At 41.7% G+C, this 23,269-nt stretch overlaps 1 protein-coding gene across 7 annotated transcripts in view; it reads left to right on the plus strand.

Moving 5' to 3' along the window:
* Nucleotides 1–23,269, plus strand: part of DPP6 (dipeptidyl peptidase like 6) — a 506,474-nt gene that overhangs the window by 277,762 nt on the left and 205,443 nt on the right. The window lies entirely within an intron of this gene.

Genomic DNA, 23,269 nt, shown 5'->3' on the forward strand with positions numbered 1-23,269 from the left:
AATTGCAGTTAATTTAAAATGGGAGTCTAAGTTTACAAACTCTTCCTTGAGGCTGCACTGCAGGAGGTGTCGGGGGGGCACATGAGCCCCAGGCTCACTGCAGCTCACTCTTGTAATGTTAAAACATAGTTTAGGGTTACGTCTGAACCAGCACTTTGTCACTGAGATTACAATGCTGCTTTAGTCATTGACTAGGATAGCACAGGGGACCAATTAAAATAGATCTCCCCAGACACAAATTAATTCTTAACATAGTTTTCTTCCGGTGATATGCTGAGAGTTGCAATCTTTTCTTTTCTTCTCTCTCTCTCTCTCTCTCTCTCTCTGTCCCTCAAATGTATATGTCTGTATTTGAAGGTAGGCTGGAAAAGCAGATGGTTGGATCCTCATTAGGTGCAGTGCAATCAGAAATAGCACACAAGGACCTGACTTTTCAGGGTGACATTTTATTGAAGCAAAAAGCTTTATCAGCTTTTCTGCTTTAGTGGGAAGCAATCCTCCTCCACCATCCCTGTCGCACTTTTGTTTCTCTGAAATTCCACCTTTCATTTAAACAAACAAAAAAACTTTCATTGACTTTTTTGCTCTCTTTTAAAATATTGTTTCTTTGTACATCAGGCTTGCTGTTAGATCAAGCATGCTGAAAATCTTGAAATTAAGATTATTATTTTTGTCAACAACAGAAAAAAGGCCTTGGACTGTGAGGTTTTGTTTTGTTTTTGTTTTGCAACATTTCTTTAACCTCCTGCTGCTTAATGGGCCCTCTCTCCTACTGCTAAAAGCTTTGTGAATAAGCTGCCACCTAAAGTGACTCAAATGAAATAACATTTGCATCATTCATGGACTTTGCCTGTGTGCCCTTCACTTTAGATTTAGCCTCATTTCTGTTATACACGCTGAAGAATTCTGTGTCTGTGCAAAGCTTCCATATGCTAACAGGAAGCAGGAGTTGGTCCAATCCTTGAGATCGCTCATCCTGTTTCCATGGCAGTGAAATGGTGTGTAGGCCTTCTTGTGAGAGTTCTGGTTTAAGAAATAGGCAGCCAACCCCCGCTCCTTTATGTAAGTTGCTGTTCTTATATAAAGGAAGCTGGTCTCTCTATATTTCTTAACAGACCAAAAACTATATTTCTGTAAGGGCGGATCTGCCACGACTCATTCCCAGACTCAGACTGCAACCCTGTGTATTATTTTAATGTCTCACATTTTATTATTATTTTTTATATTTTGCTGGAAGCCGTCCAAAGTAGCTGGGGAAACCCAGCCAGATGGGTGGGGTATAAACAATTAAATTGTTGCTGCTGCTGCTGCTGTTGTTGCTGCTGCTGCTGCTTTACTTGGAAGTCCTATTGAAATCATTGAGATTTACTTCCAAGTAAACATGGATGGGAATGGATGCAAAAGAGAGATGTTGTTGAAATTCTTAAATGAAAACTGTTTGCTGAGCAACTGAGAAATTGTACTGTAATGTTCCAAGTAAAAGTACTGATAGTTATACTCTCTCAGCTATGATGTTACTGTCACATAATTATGTCAAACAAACATACAAATAAACTAAGCATTAGCCCTTGGTAAGAGTTGAGAGCCTCATTTCCCAGTATTCACATCTTCTTTTTGGCATATTCCCCCTTCATGAAAAAAAGCAAAGATTAAAAAAAAAAATATTTTGAATGGCATTATACTTTAGAAGTCATTTGTGGTGGTCTACAGTTCAATGTTTTCATGTGGATTTGTGCTTGTGTGTGCATATGTGATTGGGGGGGGGGGTAGGTCTAGTATTAAAGTAATGGCACTCTCCCCTTACATAGAAATTAATTGAGAAGAAATTGCCTGTCATGCAATGGAAGTACTTCTGTAACTGTGCTGAAGATTATGCCTACTTTAGAAGCCCCTGTTACTGCCATATAAGACATTGTGAGCATTTCCCTTTTTGCATTCCCCATCATGGCATTACTTTTGGACTAAGGCATTACAGTTAGCTAAAGTATAATTGGGTTTTCTGCAATACAAAAAGGAAACTAAAAATGGCTGGTAAGTAGCGCCAAGGGGGTGGTGTGATTATATTGTCCTTCTTAATTCTCCAAATGCTTTTGCATAAAAACCCTTGATCTGTCTTAGTAGTTAAACATGAGGTTATGCATTGAAATGTAAAGATCTGGAGCTTCAGCTCCAGATGACTCAGACCACTAGTTTAATTAAACATGCCTGATAGTTTAAACCATTGCTGATCTGCAGTTTTCTTGTTCTTAACTTGGGCAGAACATTAAGAGGCCCGCAACCCCATTGTTTGGTCACGCAAAGCCCTCTCTATACGACAGTCACCCAAGTGAAATCAGTAGGGCTTACACAAGTGTAAGAGGCCTCGGAATTTAGAGGTGAATGTCTCATCATGCTGCATGCAAAGCAGATTGCATTGCAGGAAAAATATGAGGAATACACTGAAAGCAGAGTTTCCTTCCTCTGGACTCAGGACTTTGGAAGGGATGGCATTTTCCACTCCATTTTTCAGTAACCCATAGAATTTATCTTTTGCACAACACATGAACTACGCAGACCTGCTGTCCATAAAAGAAAATGTATTTCAGTTGTCAATGTATGTTCCCTGGACTCCACAGGTTGGCCGGTGGTGAATGTCAACTTGGTTAAGACATAATGTGTAACCATGGTTAGCTGAAGGTGAAAGCAAAGGCTGACATAATGTGTAACCATGGTTAACTGAAGGTGAAAGCAAAAGCAAAATGACTGTGCTGGAGAAGCGTGGGGGGGGGAGTGCAGAAGTCTCATGCGCATGACTGTCATAGCATGTCCAAGATAAGGAAGGCACCCATCTAGTTAACTCTTTGTTGGCAAGAGAAACACTTACAGCAGCTTCCACAATGCTCTGGATACATGCACTTCTAGCCTCTAGGCATTGGTCCACAGGTCTGAGCCCTATGGAGCAGTTGCAGCAATGGAGGGGGCTCCCCTCCTCTGGCTTATGTACCCCCCCTCTGACTTCTCCTGCACGGAAGTCATTGCTGCTCTTCCATTTTCAAGCCCCTCCTGGTTCTAGGAGACAGTCGGGTGTTGGAAGTTTCGGAATCTACTGACCCATCCCCAACCTGACCCATCCCTTCTTCCTCCCCCACATCCTGCACCCCTTCCTCTGCCTTGGTCTGCCCTGACTCTGCCTCCTTCCCTGGCTCTTGCTTTGTGGGTGTCATGACACCCCTTAATCTCTGGTCCCCTCTCCTGGGTCAGCTCCCTGATCTCCTGCCTCTGCCACACACTCTGTCAATGACAGTGACTAACTATAGTTTAGTATTATGTGCAAACTAGGCCAGTGAGTTAAAAAACCCACATTCTGAAAAGCAGAAACCAAAAGAGGTCACAAATTTGCATAACATTTGCATATTTTGATTTATACATATAGATGCAAATTTAGACACAATTGCTGTACACCTTACCAAAATGGAAAATACTGTCACCAGGTGATATGTGTGCCCGCTTACTCCGGGTGACTGTTGATGGGCAACTTCAAGGAACTTGTAGCTCTCCCTTACAGTTCTTTATCCCTAAATCTAAGTTGGCCCAGACAGCCCTTCAAATAGAGGACTGTAAAGCAGAATTGTGGCCACCCTAAATCCACAGGCCCTGACTAAAAAAAAAAAAAAAAAAAAAAAAGGAAGGAAGGAAGGAAGCCTTGGTGACATAATTTCTGCAAACCATAGTGACATGTATTTTCATTTATTGTGTTGAATTTTCAGTTTCTGCAAACCTTAGTGACACCTGTAAAGACTACATACTGATCATGCCTTTGTTAGGAACATTGGTTGCTAATTGCCCAGAATAATTAGCTGATGGAAACTAATTAGGAGAGTCTTGATACAAGGAGATTTCTATCAGGGTGTGCAGAAGGAAGAGCAATTTGGAAGAAGCAAGCACAGAGAGATAGAGAGCTATGAGTAATCAGGACACATCTTTGGGTGCAGGGGTTCTCTCTGGGATACCTGATATAAAGTAATACATCGGCTGCCTGGTAGGAGTGTCGGATGTGTGTCTTCCCTTATGCTCTGCTTAAACATTTGCAAATGTTACAAAAATGCCTTAGGTCTCCAGTGTTCACTAGACCAAAGGAAGCCAAAATACATTGCAAGTCCCTCTGACAATTGTGGAAATGGGGGACATGCAACACATCCCTGAAATCTACACAATCATAATGAGTCCTTCTCACTGAAGGTATGCCCTGCAACATTTCTCTGATTAAAATAGGGATGTCCCATTCCAAAATGATAATTTTACTATTTATACCTCACACATCTTACTGGATTGCTCCAGCCACTCTGGACAGCTTCCAACATATATAGAGATAATAAAACATTAAATGTTAAACAAAAACAGCCTTACCTTTACAGGATTGCCTTCAGGCGGCTAAGGGGTTGGATAACTCCATACCCTCCAACATTTCACCAATGAAAATAGGGGCATCCTAAGGAAAAGTGGGGCATTCCGGGATGAAATCAGAAACCGGGGTGGCCTCTCTAAATCAGGGATGTCCCTGGAAAATAGGGACACTTGGAGGGTCGGGAAAGTTCTGGCCTAGGGTTGTGTCTAGGCCTCTATGGGGCTTTTTAGTTGAATGACTGTGAAGGGAGAGAATCCTGCTGCCGGAATACAGTGAACCTACCAAGAAGTTAAATTGTGGAATGGATTTGGGGAGTGTCTCCTGCTGGTCAAACCAAACTGCAGTTGAAAGTAGCTAGGATGCACCATGTCTTGTGGATTTCAGGAAGGTGAAGCCACTGTATGCCCTTTCTGTAAACTGTGTAGCTTGCAATAAGTATTGGGTGATCACTTTATTTTAATCCCTTGCACTGTCACAGATTATGCTTACTGGGGCATATTTACTATTTTTCTTCAACAGTTTGAGAGCATCCTTGCATTTGAGCAAGCAGGGAGGCAGCTGTTAACTTTGTATATACCCTTAGGAGTTCAGCTAGTAGTACCCTTCTTTTTTTAAAAAAAGAAAACAAAAAGCAGTGTACTGCAAAGATTAGCACTGTTTATGTAGAATAAATTAAAAAAAACTGGTCGCTTCATCCCATATGCTCTAAGCAGGCGGCAGCCAAAGTCATTTTGCTACCGTGAGCAGCTGTACGGCTTGTTAAATATATTTGCAGTTCCACAGATAAACTCTGAATCACAACTTTTTGGTCGCTTTGTGCTTTGTTGGCACCTTTAAACATATTGCCGTCCCAAGCAATTGCTTGGGTTACTTCTGCCAGATGGGCCTGGTTCTAAAGCAGCAATATACGCATGTCCCCTTTTTCCAGCAAGGCTAACTGAACTGTATAAAAGTCTTAAGTAGAAGGCTATGCGAAATTGGTGCTTGTTGGTTTTCGTTCCTACCTTCTAATTGCCCATATTAGAGTTCAGGTTAAACAAACAGAGGAATGGAAGACAGCTACATATCTCTCCCTCTTCCCCAGTATGGTAGAAAAAGTGAGATTTAAATTACTATCCTTCTTAACAAAGAACATTTCTTGTCTTTGTGGTAACAGAATAAAGCCACATGAAGTGGCAAGGCTGCGTGCCGAAAGTAGGGTTGCCATATATCCAAACGTGAAAATCTGGACACCGACACAAAAGTTATTGAGCTTTTTTTCTGGCAAAGTTGTTGAGCTTTTTCTGAAAAATCCCATACAAGAGAAATGTTTTAAAGCTATTTTTAAAGGAAAATTGCCAAAACCAATCAACACTTCTGATATGGATTGCCATATGCCCGAGTTTCCTTAGACATTTTATCCGATTTTTGACAAATCTGACACCATTTTTTATGATCCTGGCTATGTCCGGGAAATTCCAGATGTATGGCAGCCCTAGAAAAGCCAGAGGAACTCAGAGCATGCATCGCAGTGGGTTACAATAACCAACTTATTCATTTGTTCCCTGAAAAACTGCAGAGGCTATGCATCTAGCAAAAGCATGTGACAGTCCTTTCAGTACAATAATGCATCCAATGAAATGGGTTGCATTTTGGGATGGCCACACACACAAAATAAGTCCCTGTATCACAGTGCATGCTTTTTTTGTACATGACCAGAGTTTTATGGAAGGAGGCAGCGAAAATTGTGACTCCCCTCACCTACAGTTTCAAGTGGTATACCAAGGAATTTAGCATCATTTTTGCTGAATCACTGAGAGACCAAGGAAAAGCTGGTTTAGAGTCAGGTGAGGTAGGTGGCCCAGAAGGATTGCTAAGTCAGTGTCTCTACTCCTGACAGCTTACGATCTCAGGGCTCCTATTGAATATTGCCTTGAATCTGAGGCTGTCCTCTCCCAGAGGTGAGTCTTATGAGTACCAAGTTTCTTTGCCAAACCCACATCCCACTTTTGGCTCTGTTTTAATGTAGTTATGAAACAGAGAGGTGAATGTCCTTCTGGAGATGTTGACATTCAGAAGGGAAGAGGGGGAGAAAAAGGCAACATTGCAAACTGCCCATAATATGTACAAAAAATTAGAAAAAAATCAGTGTTGTGGAAAGCAGAGTCTAAATGTGATTTTTAGTGGCGGGAAGGTTGCATATTCCTTAGTTTTTGGTGCTCTCTTGACTTTGCCACTTGGTCAAGAAACATTTCTCGCCATTCCCTGAATTGATAGAGCTCCTTTGACAACCAAGCCTTTAGAGTCACGGGCCAGTCCTGTGGAACATCCTGCCATTAGAGTTCCAGCAGGCACCTTCAGTGCCAACATTTAAATGCTTGCTGGAAACTTTTCTGCCAGGCCTCTGCAGGCAATTAAGAGTGCATCATCCACAAATGGCCTACTGGTGCTTGTTTTTAATTCCTTTGGTTTTAACTTGCTTTTAACTTTTTATGGTTTTGCTGTATGGTTTTATGTTTTCGTATTGTTGTAAACCGCTGTGATATATTTTAATGATACAGCATTATAGAAATATTTTTGTACCTAAATAATTAAACTACTGTTGACTACTCAAGTTTATGTAGCTCGGTGAGAACTGACAAGGATAAGACACTCATTCTATTTTTCCTATTCCTGCACAGGGCTGTGTGAAGTTAAGGATAGGCCAGTGCAAGGCCATAAATAGTGATGCTGCACCTTTGAAAACATCCTATCTTTCTGCTCTCGTGGCCCGACATATCACTGCCCACCACCTTCAATCATCTCTCACTTTGACCTTCTCCTTTCGTATAACTCCACTCTTTTTCAACTGCTGCTCTTTGTGCCTCACACTTTCTCCCACAACATCTCTCTTCCTCAGCTCAGAAGTAAGCCCACTTCTTCTGTGAAACCTTTAGTCTTGATGGGAAGAGGCTGTAGTGGAGAACAGGTGGGAAGACAAAGGGATAATCATCTCATCTCCCCTGTGATTCTCACTGCAAGCGGCTTCCTATGCTAACATGAGCATCATAAGGCAAACACAGGGCTGGGAGCAATACATCGTATCCCAACTCTAGAGCAGACCAAGTGAAATTAACCAATGTGTTTCCTTTGTTATGTGTGCTTGCACCCTTAGTCCTCCTCCTAAACGAAATCTAAGGACACAGCAACTGCACTTATTCACATTCATCCCTTGACTTTGTGGGAAATTCTAGTCAAACACGACTAGCAATCTTACAGCTAGTTAATCCATTAAGGGGTTAAGATCATAGATCTGTACTTCCAGACTCAGCTACAAGTCACAGCCCCTCACCTCCTGGAAGGAATGAAGTTAAATTTCTTCCTTTGTTCTCTTTCACCATGTGAACTCACCAAAATAGGACTCGACTGAGCTTCCTCACCACATGCTTAGAGTTATTCCATTGCATTCCATGACAAAAGGGAATATGCAGTTTACCAGATGATTTATGGTTGATATAGTTCTGCAGAGATACCGTAATGAATGTAGAGTTGAGTGTGAATGCATGCTGTGCTTATTACACACAGCCCATAGCATAGCTTTAATTTTGCATAATCCCTGACTTGTAACTATCTCTCATCTCTTCCAATAATATTTTGCTTCAGAATCACTGTTTATTAATATGCAAACTATGTATTTAATTGATACAAATGCATTAACAAAACATTTATTGGATAAAGAAAACTGCTAATAGTAGATAGGAGTACTTTTTCAGAATATCAGATGGTGATTTATTAGTAAGATAAAAAGCCAAGGTTTGTTTATAATTATCAATTAAAATTAAATATACTTATATATTAGCTAGCTACCTCAATAGCAGGCAACATACAGCAATTTCTGTTCTCATCCTGAAGCAAAGTTCTTAACCTGAGGTACTATTTCTGGGTTAGTGGAGTCTGTAACCTGAAGCGTATGTAACCTGAAGTGTATGTAACCCGAGGTACCACTGTAGAAGCCAACTGGAGTAGCAGTTGAATCCTACTTCAACATTTGTGATGGGGCAGCATTGCTCACCACATCTGAGGGCAGGGGCGGGGCTAAAGGGCAGGTCACATGGCACACCCATAGCTCTGTCCTCCCACACATCCACCACCACCGTGTGCCTCCCCCCATCTACTGCCTGAGGCAGTCACCTCATTTTGCCTAACAGTAGGGCTGGACCTGCCTGTATTACTGGAATTCACATTGCAGTCTCCTTCAGAAAAAACTATTACGCTATTAGAAAATCAGGTCTTCTTTTTCACTCTAGTGCGGTTAATGAAAAAGTTCAACATGCTGTCATTTCTTAGAATGATGATCTTCTGAAAGTAAAGGCTTAGAGATTAATCTTGACAAAGCTTAATCAGTACAAGATTCAGGAGAATTACGTCTGTTTCTTTCCTGTGGTCTTTTCCTCTTAAGGTGTAATGCAAGGTTTTACACAGTCAGCCTTTCGGGTTGCATTTCTTTACAGTGGCGAGTTTTATTGTGCCATTTGCACTGTGGCAGCAAGATGGGAGGTGGAAGGAAAACAAGTCATGAATTTGCAAGGAATAAAATCCAAGGAGAAATTGACTGAAATATCCTCTGAAAGTATTTAGCACATAAGGCTTGTCCATTAGTAAAATGTTTATTGATTAATGGACCTTTCCTGACTTTCACTGTAGGAAAGGTCGAGCATTTCTCAGCTCACCATTATTGTTTGAACACTCAGCAGCCTCTCAGAAACACTGGTTGTCATTAAAAAGTACAGTATTTATTTAACCATCTTATACTGGCAAATATGTATATTAACTTCAGTGTCATTTAAAGGCAGTAAATAAGTACATAATCAGCATGCTTAGTGGTGCTTGTTTTATGAGCCCATGAATCAAATACTGGATAAAAGCGTTTGCAGGAAGTAAATATCTAGAATAAAGACTGATGCATTCGTTAGTTCTGATCATAGATGTTTCCACGTAAGAGGAAAAAGTCTTTCAAAGGTAGTTGCTGCTCAAAATATCTATCTATCCGCTATCTATGATCAGACAACCATGTTAAAGGAGATCCATGTTAAAGGTTTTGTGTTCTTAGAATTCTGCAGAACAATTCTGTGCATGTTCACTCATAAGTCCCACTGTGGTGATTACTTCCAAATATGTTTGAATACAGACTGCAATCTTGGGTTTGAATTGATTGAGGAATCAGAAAATCAACAATAGCAGGCAAGGCACCCTCAGAGACAATTTGCCCACCATTTCCAATCATCAGCCGGAGAGCGCTTCTTGAAGATAAGGATTGTGAACAACTGAAGTAGATGAGACCTTGCATATCTCTGAACTAAGTCATATATCCTTGGGCCAGCTAGAAACAAAGCTTTCCCCAACCTGCTGACGTCCAGATATTTTGGGTTAAAACTCTCAGCAGCCCTAGTAGTCAGTACAACCATGTTAACTGGGACTTAGGAGAGCTGCCTAAAATATCTGGAAGACACCAGGTTGGGGAAATCCATTCTACAGCTTCAAATACCAAAGCAAACTCAGTTTTTATTCTAATGGTGAATATGATTTAGTACTTTGAGAAATCCAAAGATGGATTTGGGGTAAGTGCATGCTGTCTCTGTGCTTTTAAGTAGTCATAGAAGTGAAAACAAATAAGACACAATTTAATGTGAGAACAAGATCCAAACTCTGGTTTTACAACTTCATTGGTGGAGGGATCTATAGATGTGAACTGCAAACACTTTCTTTTTATCACTGGCAGTTGCACACTCATTGTCTTTATTCATAAAGCCGCAGGGCTTTATGAAATGTTTCAGGACAGAACTGTTATCCTCTCCCTCTCTCATAACTCTGTAGAACTCATGGACATCCAATGAAGTTGAATGTTGGAAGATTTAGGACAGGAAAAGACACTTCTTCATGCAGTGCACAGTTGAACTATGGAACTTGCTTCCATATGAGACAGTGATGACCACCAACCTGGATGGCTTTAAAAGGATTAGACAAATTCATGGAGGAGAGGGCTATCAGGAGAACCAGTGTGGTGTAGTGGTTAAGAGCGGTGGACTCGTAATCTGGTGAACCGGGTTCACGTCTCCACTCCTCCACCTGCAGCTGCTGGGTGACCTTGGGCCAGTCACACTTCTCTGAAGTCTCTCAGCCCCACTCACCTCACAGAGTGTTTGTTGTGGGGGAGGAAGGGAAAGGAGAATGTTAGCCGCTTTGAGACTCCTTCGGGTAGTGAGAAAGTGGGATATCAAATCCAAACTCTTCTTCATCAGTGGCTGGTAGCCATAATAGCTGTGTTCTGCCTCCACATTTGTAATTCTTCTGAATATTAGTTTCTGGAAACCACAGGAGGAGAGAGTGCTTTTGTGCTCAAATCCTGCTTGCAGGTTTCCCACAGACATCTGCTTGGCCACCATGAGAACAGAATGCTTGACTAGATAGGCCATTGGCCTGATCCAGCAGGCCCTTCTTATGTTCTTATCTGCTAAACAGACAGGAGCAAGAAACTGTGTGTCACGGTTCTTAAATTCCAGTTCAGCAAATTCCTATCACTATGGAGTATAAGAGTCAGAATCCTGTTGGTTGATTGCTTGGTTTCTTTTCCAACATGCCTTTGTTTACTTTATCAAATTTACAAAAAAGGGGGGAACCCCCCCCCCCACAAAACCTTCTCTGTCCAAATGCTTGAAACTGGTGTAGTTCTCTGGAAAGCTAAGAGTTTTGGAATGACGCAATCAGGAAAAAATGTCGCCGCCATTTTGTGAGGCATTGTGGAAGCTCTTGGGTCTGGGAGGAGTAAGAGAGAAATAGAGTTGTTTACATATCGTGAATCAACTTCTCGGTGGGACTTAAGAGCGACAAATGCCAAAATTTACGATGGAAAGAGTGACGTTATCTACGAAGGAGATATATGGAAACCATCTGGACTTAGTGGAGGAACGGGAAATCCACACAGGAATATAACACTTGCTATCGGCTTAAGGAGACTAACAGAAGAGATCGTAAAGGGAAAAGAGAAATTATACGAACAAGATATGATGTGGCAACACCAAGATAAGACTGGATAGAATTATGAACTTTGTTTGGACTGATTGGGACTGATTTGGACATTAACGCAGTAATAAGAAGATGATTTGAATCCCCCTTTGGATCTTGAAGTATGGGTTCCCCCAACAAAATTTAAAAATTTGGCGTTGTAATTTGGAATTTATATGATGTGATTTAATTTGATGTGATTGGCCAGTTAATAAAAATTATTTTTTAAAAAAGAAACTGGTGTAGTTCTGCAAGATCAGTAATAACACCAAGTAACATCACCCATCTAGAAATGATACCAGATGAGGATAGAAACACACCACAGACATTGCAAAGGTAGGGGTAGACCTGCACCCAGGGTATATTTAGAAATATTTCTGTAAAAGTTCTGCTTAAGAGCAGAAATACCCTTATACTTGGTGGCAGAAAACTAACAATGGTAAGTTCCAGAATACTATATTTTCTGTTAGAACTTTCAAGACACAAGGTGGAAGGGTGTGTGCGTGTGTTAAAACACCTTCTGTGAACAGGCTTCTTCTACTAAGAATCTAGTGCAATATGAATTACTATCTCTGACCTGAATAACTCAGAGGTGTGGAATGGGCTGGTTATCCTGCTGCCTCTTGAAGATTCGTAAAGCAGGGAAACCACTAGGGACCTACTAAAATAATATCCAAATATTTGGCGGAATGTTTCAGTGTGCATGCCTCATACACACATAGAGGCTGGTGCTGCTTTCCTCAACATTTTGCCCTAAATATCCCTAAATGCTAGACTATTGGAAAAAAAATGGCAGTTGTTTTGCAAATATTGGAGTCATCCCTTAGCGCCCTTACAGGGTGCACCTTAAATGTCACACCCAGTCCTGGCCAATGTTAAGAAGCTGTCAGTCTGGATGGGCCATTGTTTGTGTCCCACTGCAGATGCTCTTCATGTGTGGCTGTAATGTATCAGATGGTGTGGAAGGATTTTGATGTTTAATAATGCAGGGGAAAGCAATGTATGTGCATAGGGCAATGTGCAGCACAAGCTGCTATCGGATGGAAGTGGCCCCTGGATAGGTTACACACCAGAGAGTGAGGTTGCCCTTCTGCTTTACCAGCTCAGACAAACTGGAATTGTAAATATTTCATGCAATGTGGGACAAGGGCAGAATGTTCCAGTTTATTAACTGTGGGGTGACATGCCTGCCATGCTGAATCCTGAACATTTTGGCTTTTGCTGCAAGAGAACATGCTTGTTTCTTTCAGCTCATATTTGTGGCATTTTCTCATATTGATTTTTTTAAAAAAAAATATGTTTGCTTATAGGGGTTTTAGTGGAGGAAAGGAATAAATTTGTTCCAAGTGTGCTAGCAAATCTGTGGGTAGTTTTATCCCTTCCCTTCCCTGGTGACTTCCAACAACTTTTCTGTTATTTGTTTCCTACCAAAGCTACTTGATAGAATACATGTGAGTGACCTTGTTATGCTTATATTGCTGCTCAACATTTTGCCCATAGTATATCATTTTATTCCAATGCCTGACTGCTAAATTAACAATAAACTAAACCTATATTTCATTATTTTTGATTACTTTGAGAGTTTCTAGTCAATATCTTTACATTTTAATACCCCTGCCAAAAATAGGATTAAATATGGCTTCAATTAATTTTCAGGATTAATAATAATCCTAACTTGACCATTGCAATTGATTTAAGAAATGTTCACATTCTGTTTTACATGTCTGAAGAGCCAAAGATGAATGTAGGAACAGAAAAAGGATGTGACTTTGCAAAGTCCTTTCAGCAATCTGTTATAATCTTCCAGTATACAGTATATTTGTAACCCATGGAGATTTGGTATCCATGGAGATACCCAAATTTAAGTGGCATATCCATTCAAGGTATAGGTTACTTTGCTGCTGCAAAGGACCGAGTAGGTATTAGCAGAGAGACAGTGCTACTACCAGTCTCTTGTTGTTATTATCTATTCATCCTTGTGACATCTAACAACACCTGAGTGATATGAGATATAACATCATTGTGCTGGGCATCTCCCTGACCCTTCTTCCACCAGCTAGCCCAAAACAGGTTATTTGTATTAGAAGTTGAAGAAGAGAGTAGGGAGGGAGAAAGAAATATCTTGGCCCTAATGCAGTTCCTGTACTACTGCAGATCCAGAGGTCAGCTGCAAAGTGATTGAATCAACGTGCCACCCTACATTATCAATCAGCCATCAGTCAATTTGAGTTTATGCGGTCTACAGACAATAAATACAGTATTGGGTTATCAAAAACCAAAGCACAGCAGAATAATATCCATGCACAGATATTGTGCCTTTTAAAATAAGAATGCAACAGAACACAAGAACAATCAGAAACAGTTTTTAAAAATACACACAATATTGACTCTGATAACTCATTGTCACTTTAATAACTGTGGCCTAGTTTTGATGGCTACAAGTGAGGAATTTGGCTATATTTTCTTGAAATCTCAGAGTTGCAGTTTTCCATTAAAACTGAAACAAGGAATTCATCCAAGTTCACCAAGTGTAGAGAAAGTACTGGGGCTGTAAATTGGGGTCTTACATCCTTATAAAACATACAGTATAGGAGAATATGGACTGATATGTAGACAGGCCAATTGTTGTTCTGTGCTGCATAGAACAGGTCTTCAGACATGATGGCACATAAGAATTAGGTTTTAGGCATCATCTTTTGGTTCTCTAGCACCAAGCAGGAATTGTGGGAGATGCTGTCAATTTATTATTATTTTAAATATATATATAAAGTGGCTTCAGAGAATATCACCTGAACATGACAATATGTGCATATTTTTGTCACTGTCTGCTGGGCATATGTGGGCTCAGTTCAGATTATGTGTGGCTTGCAAAGATCAGGGCATCTAGTCATGAGAAAGGCTTTATGCAGATGCACCTCTAGACCAACAAATTCCAGTTCAAGGAATGAAAATATCTGACCGAAGGAAGCAAGCTGAGCATTTCAGCGTTGAGTCTTTTTGCCGCCCTCCAGAGAGTTGACAGTGGTATGAAACAGGCATTGTTGCCATTGGTGTTGCTATATATTCCCTCCTTGATCCTCTCAGCTAAACAATATTTTGCAGTGCTTCAAAAACATACAAAATCTTTTTGAACAGAGAAAACAGTGGAACAAAAGAATCAAGTGTGTTCAGCATGGGTAATGATGTCCACCTCACACCACTTTTAGCTGTCTGCACAACTAAAGCCTGCCTCCAGGGTCCAGGCTTTGTGATGCTAAAGATCTGGGTTCAGTTTCCCACTATAACATAATGTAACCCTTTTGTGTTTAAAAAAGAGCGAGAGCGAGAGCACAGCAATACAACATAGGTTAACCTCTAGTACAAACGTGCAACTTTCCCAAAAGCCAGCGACCTTTCTTCTGTCGTGATTTGCAGAATATGGAATGCTGAAGTTCCCATTATAATTCAAAAGAAGAAAACTCACAGACGCATATGTAGATATCTGGAGTTTGGCCCAATTAGTTTCAAAAGCTGGGCAAGCGGGGGAGACACAAATAGCTGTGGGAAATGTAGATGGTAACAGGCAAGAGAAGATTGGCTGCAGAATCTTGATTTTAAAACAATAAATTAAAGCAGCCAACATCAACTTGCACCTCAACTTCAGTGATAGGGAGCTAGGAATATGGTGTGCAGGCATCGGGGGCGGGTTGTCTGGGCAGCTCACATACTATTTCTTATTGACAGGGAAGAAAAAATCCAAAAGGGGGGAAAAACCCCCACACTAATTAATCATTCCTTTCCTTAACCTTTACTATAAACTTATTGGTCTGAAATTTGAATCCCAATGCTCAATGTTGATTTGCATAGAATACATTTAATATGAAGAAGGTTGTCCATTAACTAGACAGAAGATATTACTTCTGTCCCTTAGGTTTAGGGACCTTGGGGAGAGATTGCTTTGAACATTTTCGCATACGCCTCTAAACAGAACGTTTGAGCCTCTGTTGCAGTTTTTGTGCCACGCAGGATAGAATGTGGAAGTGGCAGCGCAGGTACGTTTTAGCCCATTGCAAGGTTAACATTCACATTATAGATTGATTTAAGCACAAACCAGTGTAAGGTTCATGTTTGAAAGCACTCTTGTTAGTATTTATATTGTGCCAATAAAACTCATGTTGCTTTACAGTGGGGGGTGGAGGAGAATAAGGAAAGCAGATGGGTCCCTTACTCGAGGGAAATGACATAAGTTTATAACGCTTTGCGGATTCATGGGAATTTTTTTGAAAATGTAATAGGGGAAAAGGTTGAACAGTAAGAAACTTGAAATACCATCCAGAAGAACAGCTTGATGTTCTTCACTTCTCTTGATTTCTAACTGGGAATTATAATAGGTCTTTTATTCCAGTATATCTGGAGCATCGTAAGAGCACATCCACTGTCTTCCATGGGCTGGATTACTGCAGTGCGCTCTGTGTGGAGCTGCCTTTGAAGTTGGTCCAGAAACTGCAACTAGTGCAAAATGCTCACGGGGCACGATACCATGGCCATGTTACGCCACTGCTAAAAGAATTGAACTCGCTGCCAATTAGGTACTGGGCTACGTTCAATGTTCTGGTTCTGATGTATAACAACCTATACAGCTTGGGAATGGGATAACTGAAATATTGTCTCACCTCTTCCATACACTGTGTTCTGCAGGAGAGGGCCTCCTGCAAATACATCTTATCCGGTGGTCCACACAAAAACGGAATCGGGCTTTCAGTGTTGAGACACATACCATTTGCAATTACCCATCAAACATTAGACAAGCACTGTATCAGTTGTATTTTTGGCACATACTTAAATTCCGCCTCTTCCAGCAGGCCTTTAGGAAGCAGAGGTCTTTCCCGGTCCACATCTGTATTGGAATTGTTTTTAGATGTTCTAATTGTTTTATCCCTTGTGCGTCTGCCACTCTGGGTTCCTTTGGGAGGAAAGGGCAGGAAATAAATTTAATGATAATATATAGGGATAAGGATACAATCTAGTCTCTTGCCCTTCTGCAAGGCATATTGGAGTGATCACAAGACCTGTCTGTAAACCCTGAGATAGAATGCCTGCATTTGAATGGCCCAGAAAATGTTGTGCCTTCATTTTTGAACTACTCTTTGGGCATGAACCACAAGTGGGAGAAGTTCCAGGCCAGATGTTCCCACAGTCTAATCCTGCACCTTATTGCTCTGTCCCCAAGGTAGGCTTTCTGTACCAGCTGCATATGGGTCCATAAGCACCAGTGATACATCAGGTGATAAAACTGGCTGCCCAGGAGTTAGTATAATCACTTCAACCCACTGACAATATTTTTATGGTATTGAGGTATGACTTTTACAGTTCACACTGTAAATACATTGTACATACCATGTTAAACTTCTTTTTATTTACCATTCTCCTGAAGACAGTAAGTAAATTAATCAGCTCACCTGCCCTTCAGCCCATGGCAGATTCCTGGTGAAGACCATTATTAATTAATTAATTAATTATACCCCACCCATCCAGCTGGGTTTTCCTAGCCACTCTGGGCAGCTCCCAACAGATTAAAAATAGAATAAAACATCAAATATTAAAAACTTCCCTAAACAGGGCTGCCGCCAGATGTCCCTGGCCACTTTCCCAATCAAAAGTATACAATTTCACTTCATCAAGGGACTTAAGGCAGTGTTTCCCAACCTTGTGCCTCCAGCTGTTTTTGAACTACAACTCCCATCATCCCTGACTAGCAAGACCAATGGCAAGGGATGATGGGAATTGTAGTCCAAAAACAGCTGGAGGCACAAGGTTGGGAAACACTGACTTAAGGGACTTCTGGCGTCTGTGTGTGCAGGGCCTGGTGAGGTGTTACAGGAAATAGTTTCAACCCTACATGTAGTCCTTAGAATGTTGTTTTAGCTTCCTATACTTCCCTGCTGCTGCTGAATTCATCCCTTGGAACTGGGATGTTGGCTGTTGCAGACACATTTCTTCAGAGGTGCACATGGGTCGACTTTCACAAGAGCCAAAGATAGACCCGAGAGCACAAAATTCAGCCAATTAATCTGCAGTGTATTTGAGCATTAGAAGTCATGCTTCTTGTAGAATCTGTTTCTGATGTGTGGCTGAATAAAGGAAGGATATCCAAAGAAGTCAAACGTTAACGGAGACAAAGGAAGCCTAGCCCACCTTTCTTTATCAGCATTTATCAGCAGGCATGCATCAATGCATCCCATTCTCCGAGTGAAATTTGCAGATGGGCTTGTGCTTTATAACAGCTCATGACCTGAGTCCCTCAAAAGGGGAAGAATTGGGCTGGATACACCATTCACCATTGTCTGCTCCCTGCTACGTGGGCTGTTCTTGCACCCCTGTTACGCACAATAAGAGTCATTTGACAGCAGGCTTCAGTATAAGCCTTGCTTTTAGCCAAAGTCCTCTCCAAACAGCAAACTCAAGGCTAGATCATTATAAAAGACAATTTTTAATCCTAGGAACTAGGACTGCTTGGCATTCAGCGAGAAAGATAATGCCATTTAACCAGTAATTACATGTCAAGTCTCATCCAATGACCGGATTATTTAAAAAGCATCTACCAGAGAACTGGATACAGCAGAAGACACTTAGCCTAGCTATTAGTTAGAATACTCTACTTTTAGTGGCATTGATTTCTTTACTCGTCTTGGTTTCAGTCCTGACTTACTTCCATTATTTACCAAGGGCTGCTTTCTTCTTCCATGGAGTAATGCAGATAGACCTGGGATATTCTTCCCTTCCAGGCTTGTGTCAGATGTTGGGTAATTTCCCCTCATCATGTTTTTAATCTGTGTGTTTCAGTTGCCAGTCTACCTTAGGGTCCAGCCACACTTTCCCTTAAGTCTGTACGTCATTGCCCAGTTTTCAGTTTGGTTCATGGCTGGGTGATCCCATTTGTGATTTTTGCCTCGGATTTTACTTGAGGAGAGACTCCTGAAACGCCATATTTTCCCATTCATTCTTCCTATAATCAGTCGTCCTCTTTTTGTGTTGTATCCAGCTTCAGCTTTGCCCACCTGTGGCAGAGAATCAGAAAACCAGAAAACTGAGGAGCTGGGACCCTTCCAATACGTATTATTAAAGACAACAACAAACCTGTAGTTACTGAGCCATTGTGATATATGATTGAGCTCCCATCTGGAAGTACCCTCACTCTGATGGGGCAAAAATCCAGCACCCCCCCCCCAGTATTTCACAGATCACTAGAGAGTGATTCGTCCTCACTCCATGGGCCATTCTGCCTTTACCTATTCCAGAAGACACTTTTACACTTGCTGCATATCATATTTCATTTATTCTGTGATACCCTGGCCTGGCCTGCTTTCTGAAACTAAGCCATAATCTTTCTATTTCTTATGTTTGAAGGTTAGCCCCAGTTCTTATGTAGCAGAAACAGCACATAACTAACTGCTGGCGGTGGTGGCAGTTGTGTGGAAAATCAGTAGTGGGAGGGCAATGGAATGGAGTGTTCTGGAATTGGGCCTGGCTGCACTAAACAAGAACACTCAACACTTCAGCATTTCATTACAAGCCCCACTCATTCCCTCTTTATCTCATGTCCAGGCTGTGAATGTTGCTGCTTACAACCTGTACTGCCCATGAACAAGGGGGAGATACCAGCAGGCTTTAGGGAAACTGCAGGTTTGCAGAACGAAACATCACACACACACACACACACACACACACACACACACACCCCACTAAAGAGTGAGAGCCAAAAAGAGCTCACTGAACATGCTTTGTAGCTGCAGAATGCTAAATGTTTTAGGAGTGGGAGAAACAGAAAACGGGGAAGTGTAGTGGAATTGAGAATCCCCAAGGAAGGCGTAGGTGGTAACCGTGGATGTGCAGCAAAAATTTGTTGCAAGTCCCTCACCTGTATTGTAAAATGTTAAATTTCCCATTGGATCTGAATACATTTATCAATTAATGAATATACGCAACCTGAACACATGAGTTTGCACCCCAGTATAACTATAATTGTAAGTAAAAATGATATTTATACAGGCTAGGGTTGACGTACTGTATGATTCCAGCATGGGCTGCCATATGTCTGGATTTTTCTGGACATTTCTGCAATTTCTGCCCAGATGATGTTGTCAACGACCGAATAGCGGCCATGTCTGGGAAATTCCGGATGTATGGCAACCCAAATACAGGCCTACTTGTGTCAGAATGTGGCCAGGGGTGTATATTCAAAATGTGCATTGGAAAGTCATGAGTATTATGGATGGACAACATCCACATTCAGATGTAAATATGATGCCCCTCTGCATTTTGCCTGCTGTTTCTGATCCAGCAAGTCAGGGGTCACCAACCTAAGGCCCGGGGGCTGGATGCGGCCCAATTGCCTTCTCAATCCGGCCCACGGGCGGTCCGGGAATCAGCGTGTTTTTACATGAGTAGAATTTGTCTTTTTATTTAAAATGCATCTCTGGGTTATTTGTGGGGCATAGGAATTCGTTCATTTCCCCCCACCACATGGTCTGAGGGCTGAAAAAGGTTGCTAACCCCTGCAGCAAGTAATACATGAGGCATGGGTCTCCTTGCTTGGATTGGGATTGTTGCTATGTTAATAAGTGGTTAGTTGAGTTGCAAAGGACCCCTTGGTTTTAGGAGGGCTGTCAAGCACTTGCTGAAATTTCTCCCAGGGGGCTATTGCAGGCTCCTACGCAGTGTTACTTAAGAGTTTCATATGATGTGTCGTTCGATATTGCTATTGTTTAGACCCTGTCATCTTAGAATATTTTAAATGATTGCAAGGTTGTTCTTCATGCTACTACTCCTTGTTTCATGTTATGATTCTATGAAGGAGGATATTTGTTTAAACAAATCTGCAATTGCATATGTATTACGGGGTTGTTGTTTCTTCCCCTTTGCTTTTGTCTGCATGGGATTATTGCACATGATATCTCCGGCTGTTGTCTGCATAGGATTCTTCTTTCTGCTTCTTAAAACTTTGATGGCTGCATCCCCCCCCCCCAGTTGTTTGTTCTTTCTCCTTGGTCAGTAGTTCCGCAATATCCTTTGCAGGTTATTTACCATGTATGCCATTTATTCCTGGAGGCTGCTGAAGGATCTTTAAATCACACACTGTGTGTTTTGATTCCAGGGTGCCGGGTTTTCGATGTGGGAGAGATGGATCTGCTGAAAGAGGCAGCAGCTGTTGGCCTCGGGGTACACACTGAGCTAAACTGGCAGGGGAGAATTGGATGTGGTTAGGTGACAAGACTGAGTCCTGGTTTGCATCTTCTTGTATTAAGGATTTGTTTGAAGAACTCCCCCTTTCCCTCCCCCATGCATTTCAGGCTGGAAAGTTTCCTTCTTTTCTCTGCAGGGGTGTTCTCTGCCCTAGCTGCTGCCTCAAATGCAGCCTCCCACCAACCTTATCCCTGCAGGGTTCCTGTTAATCAGGCTCTTTTCCTCCAACATCAGTTGAAATAGTCTCCTGGATGATCAGTTACGAGATCTGTGACAAAGGTGTGATGTCCTCCATGTCATCCATTTGCTGGAAACAAAAGAGGTCCTGATGAAATTAAAGAAAATGGATGTGGAATGACCTTGGTGGGGGATGCGGGGGAGGGGAGAAGAGTTGCTGGCCCCGCCCCTCTTTTTGAAGGTTGAGAGAAGCAGAAATGTCACTCAAAAGCCCTTGGTCTCCCTGCTGATGAATAACTGGAGAAGGTGTGTGGTGCTTGCAGCAATGAGCGTGGCGTGAGCACCTGCACATAATGGGCATTTCTGGCACTGCAGAACCACCCCACTGAGCTGACACAAACGGAGCACTTTTCATCAGAAATTAGGAGCATTCGGAAGCATTTATCCAGCAGAGCAATTATAATTTTAAAAAATTAGGACTACTGCAGAACTAGGCTTTTAGGCACAATGCATAATCAACATGTGGAGAATGCTGCCTTAGAAGGTCTTATTAGGCAAAAATGAAGATTTTTTTATTTTATTTTTTTAAAAAACATTTTATTATAGGGTACCTAATTTTTAAAAAAATTAAATCGTTTGATGCAGTAGCAGCGGTAGGTTAGCTGTCCCTTCTTAAAAGAAAATACATTATTACTCTGGAAATCATAGAAGATATAATCAAGTTTTGTGTAAAGAACCCTGGTATATATAATAGGATGAAAGGTAGAATGTACACAGCCAAGGGTCTATGGCACCCCTTACACTTCAATATACTGCAGTCTGGAGGCAAGGCTTCCCTGTCCCTCCATGCATCAGCCAACGGACATAAGTAATAGCACTACTCTGCTCTGCCTTGGTCAGACCCCACATAGAGTCCTGTGTCTAATTCTGGAGACCACAGTTTAAGGATGTTGACAAGCTGGGATATGGGCAGAGGAGTTCAACCAAAATAATCAAGGGCCTTATGGGGAACCATTGAGGGAGTTGGTTATGTTTAGCCTGGAAAAGAGGAGACTGAGAGGAGATATGATAGCCATCTTCAAATATCTCAAGGGCTGTCATGTGGAAGATGGAGCAAATTCATTTTTTGCTGCTCCAGAGGGTAGGACCTAAACCAGTGGATTCAAATTACAGAAAAGGTGATTTCAGCTGAACATTAGGAAGAACTTTCTGACAGTCCTGTTTATTGCAGAAATACAACTGCACTTACATAGACTCCATTCAGAACATCTGCGAAGTTTGTGGAGAACGGAAACAGGTCTAGCAGGCAAAATTTCTGCTCCCTTTATGCATTTTCTCTGTACATCCCATTCCACGTGAACAAGGCTCCTATGAGGCTAGTTAGGCTAAGACAGTAGTTTACCCAGGAGCACCCAGTGAGCATCATAGCTGAACAGCATAGCTGAACAGAGATTTGAATGTACCATTCCACATCTAAACATGGCATTCTAGCCACTGCTACACCAGCTTTTTGGAAACATACAGTAGGTACAGGGGAGCGTATGCGCTGCCGGGGTGCAAAGATCTACCCAGCGCCCCCAAGTCTGACAAGCGCTGCCGATGTGAATGACAAGCGCCGCCACTGGGGCAGCGCATGTTTGGTAAATGAGTGCACAAAGTCGAAAGTCTTTTAGTGAAAAAGTAGGCATACATTTCGGTAATACCTAGGTATATATGTATTTTGTTTTTCTAGCTTGATCAAAATTATTATTTCATAACAGGAAGATAGTTAAGAGCTTAGGTGGCTTCAGCGGCAGGCGCCCGGCGCCCCCCAGAATTCGGCGCCCGGGTGCCCCGCACCCCCTGCACCCCTGGGTTAAGACGGCCCTGCATAGGTGCATGTGGAAACTCACTCAAGCCTTGGAAATCCCTGGGCTTCTGTTTTAGGATTTGACTTACTGTGAAAAATGTGCTACTCAAGGATACAGCTTTTTTCCAATTTATCTTTGTGCGAGTTGATTAAATTGCTAACATCAGTATTAGTATGTATGGAAGAATGTGACTGAGAAAGTTTGTGTTGGAAGCAGGAAATTGGGAAATGGATTATTTCTCTTCTCTTTTTTGAAACACCAGCTGTAATTATTTTGAGAGTGCTGTGAGTCTCCACATTTAGGGAACATGTTAAAGGCTTATTACCTCTTTGCTTGGATTGCATTGCTGGGTAATTTCCCATGAGGCAATGTCCATTATAGCCAATTATAGCTACCACACATGTTTGAGTAAGTCATGAGTAAGTGCAGCTAGCGTGTGACTTACTTTTATTTTGAGAACTATCAGGAGTCTAAACTTACTGTGCGACAAGCTTTCAGTTTCGTAACTAAGCCCACTTTATTAAGTGCTATTAAGGTGCACAAGGGTCAGTGGGAAGTTTGTGAACCATTGGGCCAAATTGCCATAAGTGTAAAAGTTAGTAGAAATTTCTGACAC

The sequence above is a fragment of the Podarcis erhardii genome, assembly GCF_964252035.2.
Source record: "Podarcis erhardii genome assembly, chromosome: 12".
In the NCBI taxonomy this organism is placed as follows: Eukaryota; Metazoa; Chordata; class Lepidosauria; order Squamata; family Lacertidae; genus Podarcis; species Podarcis erhardii.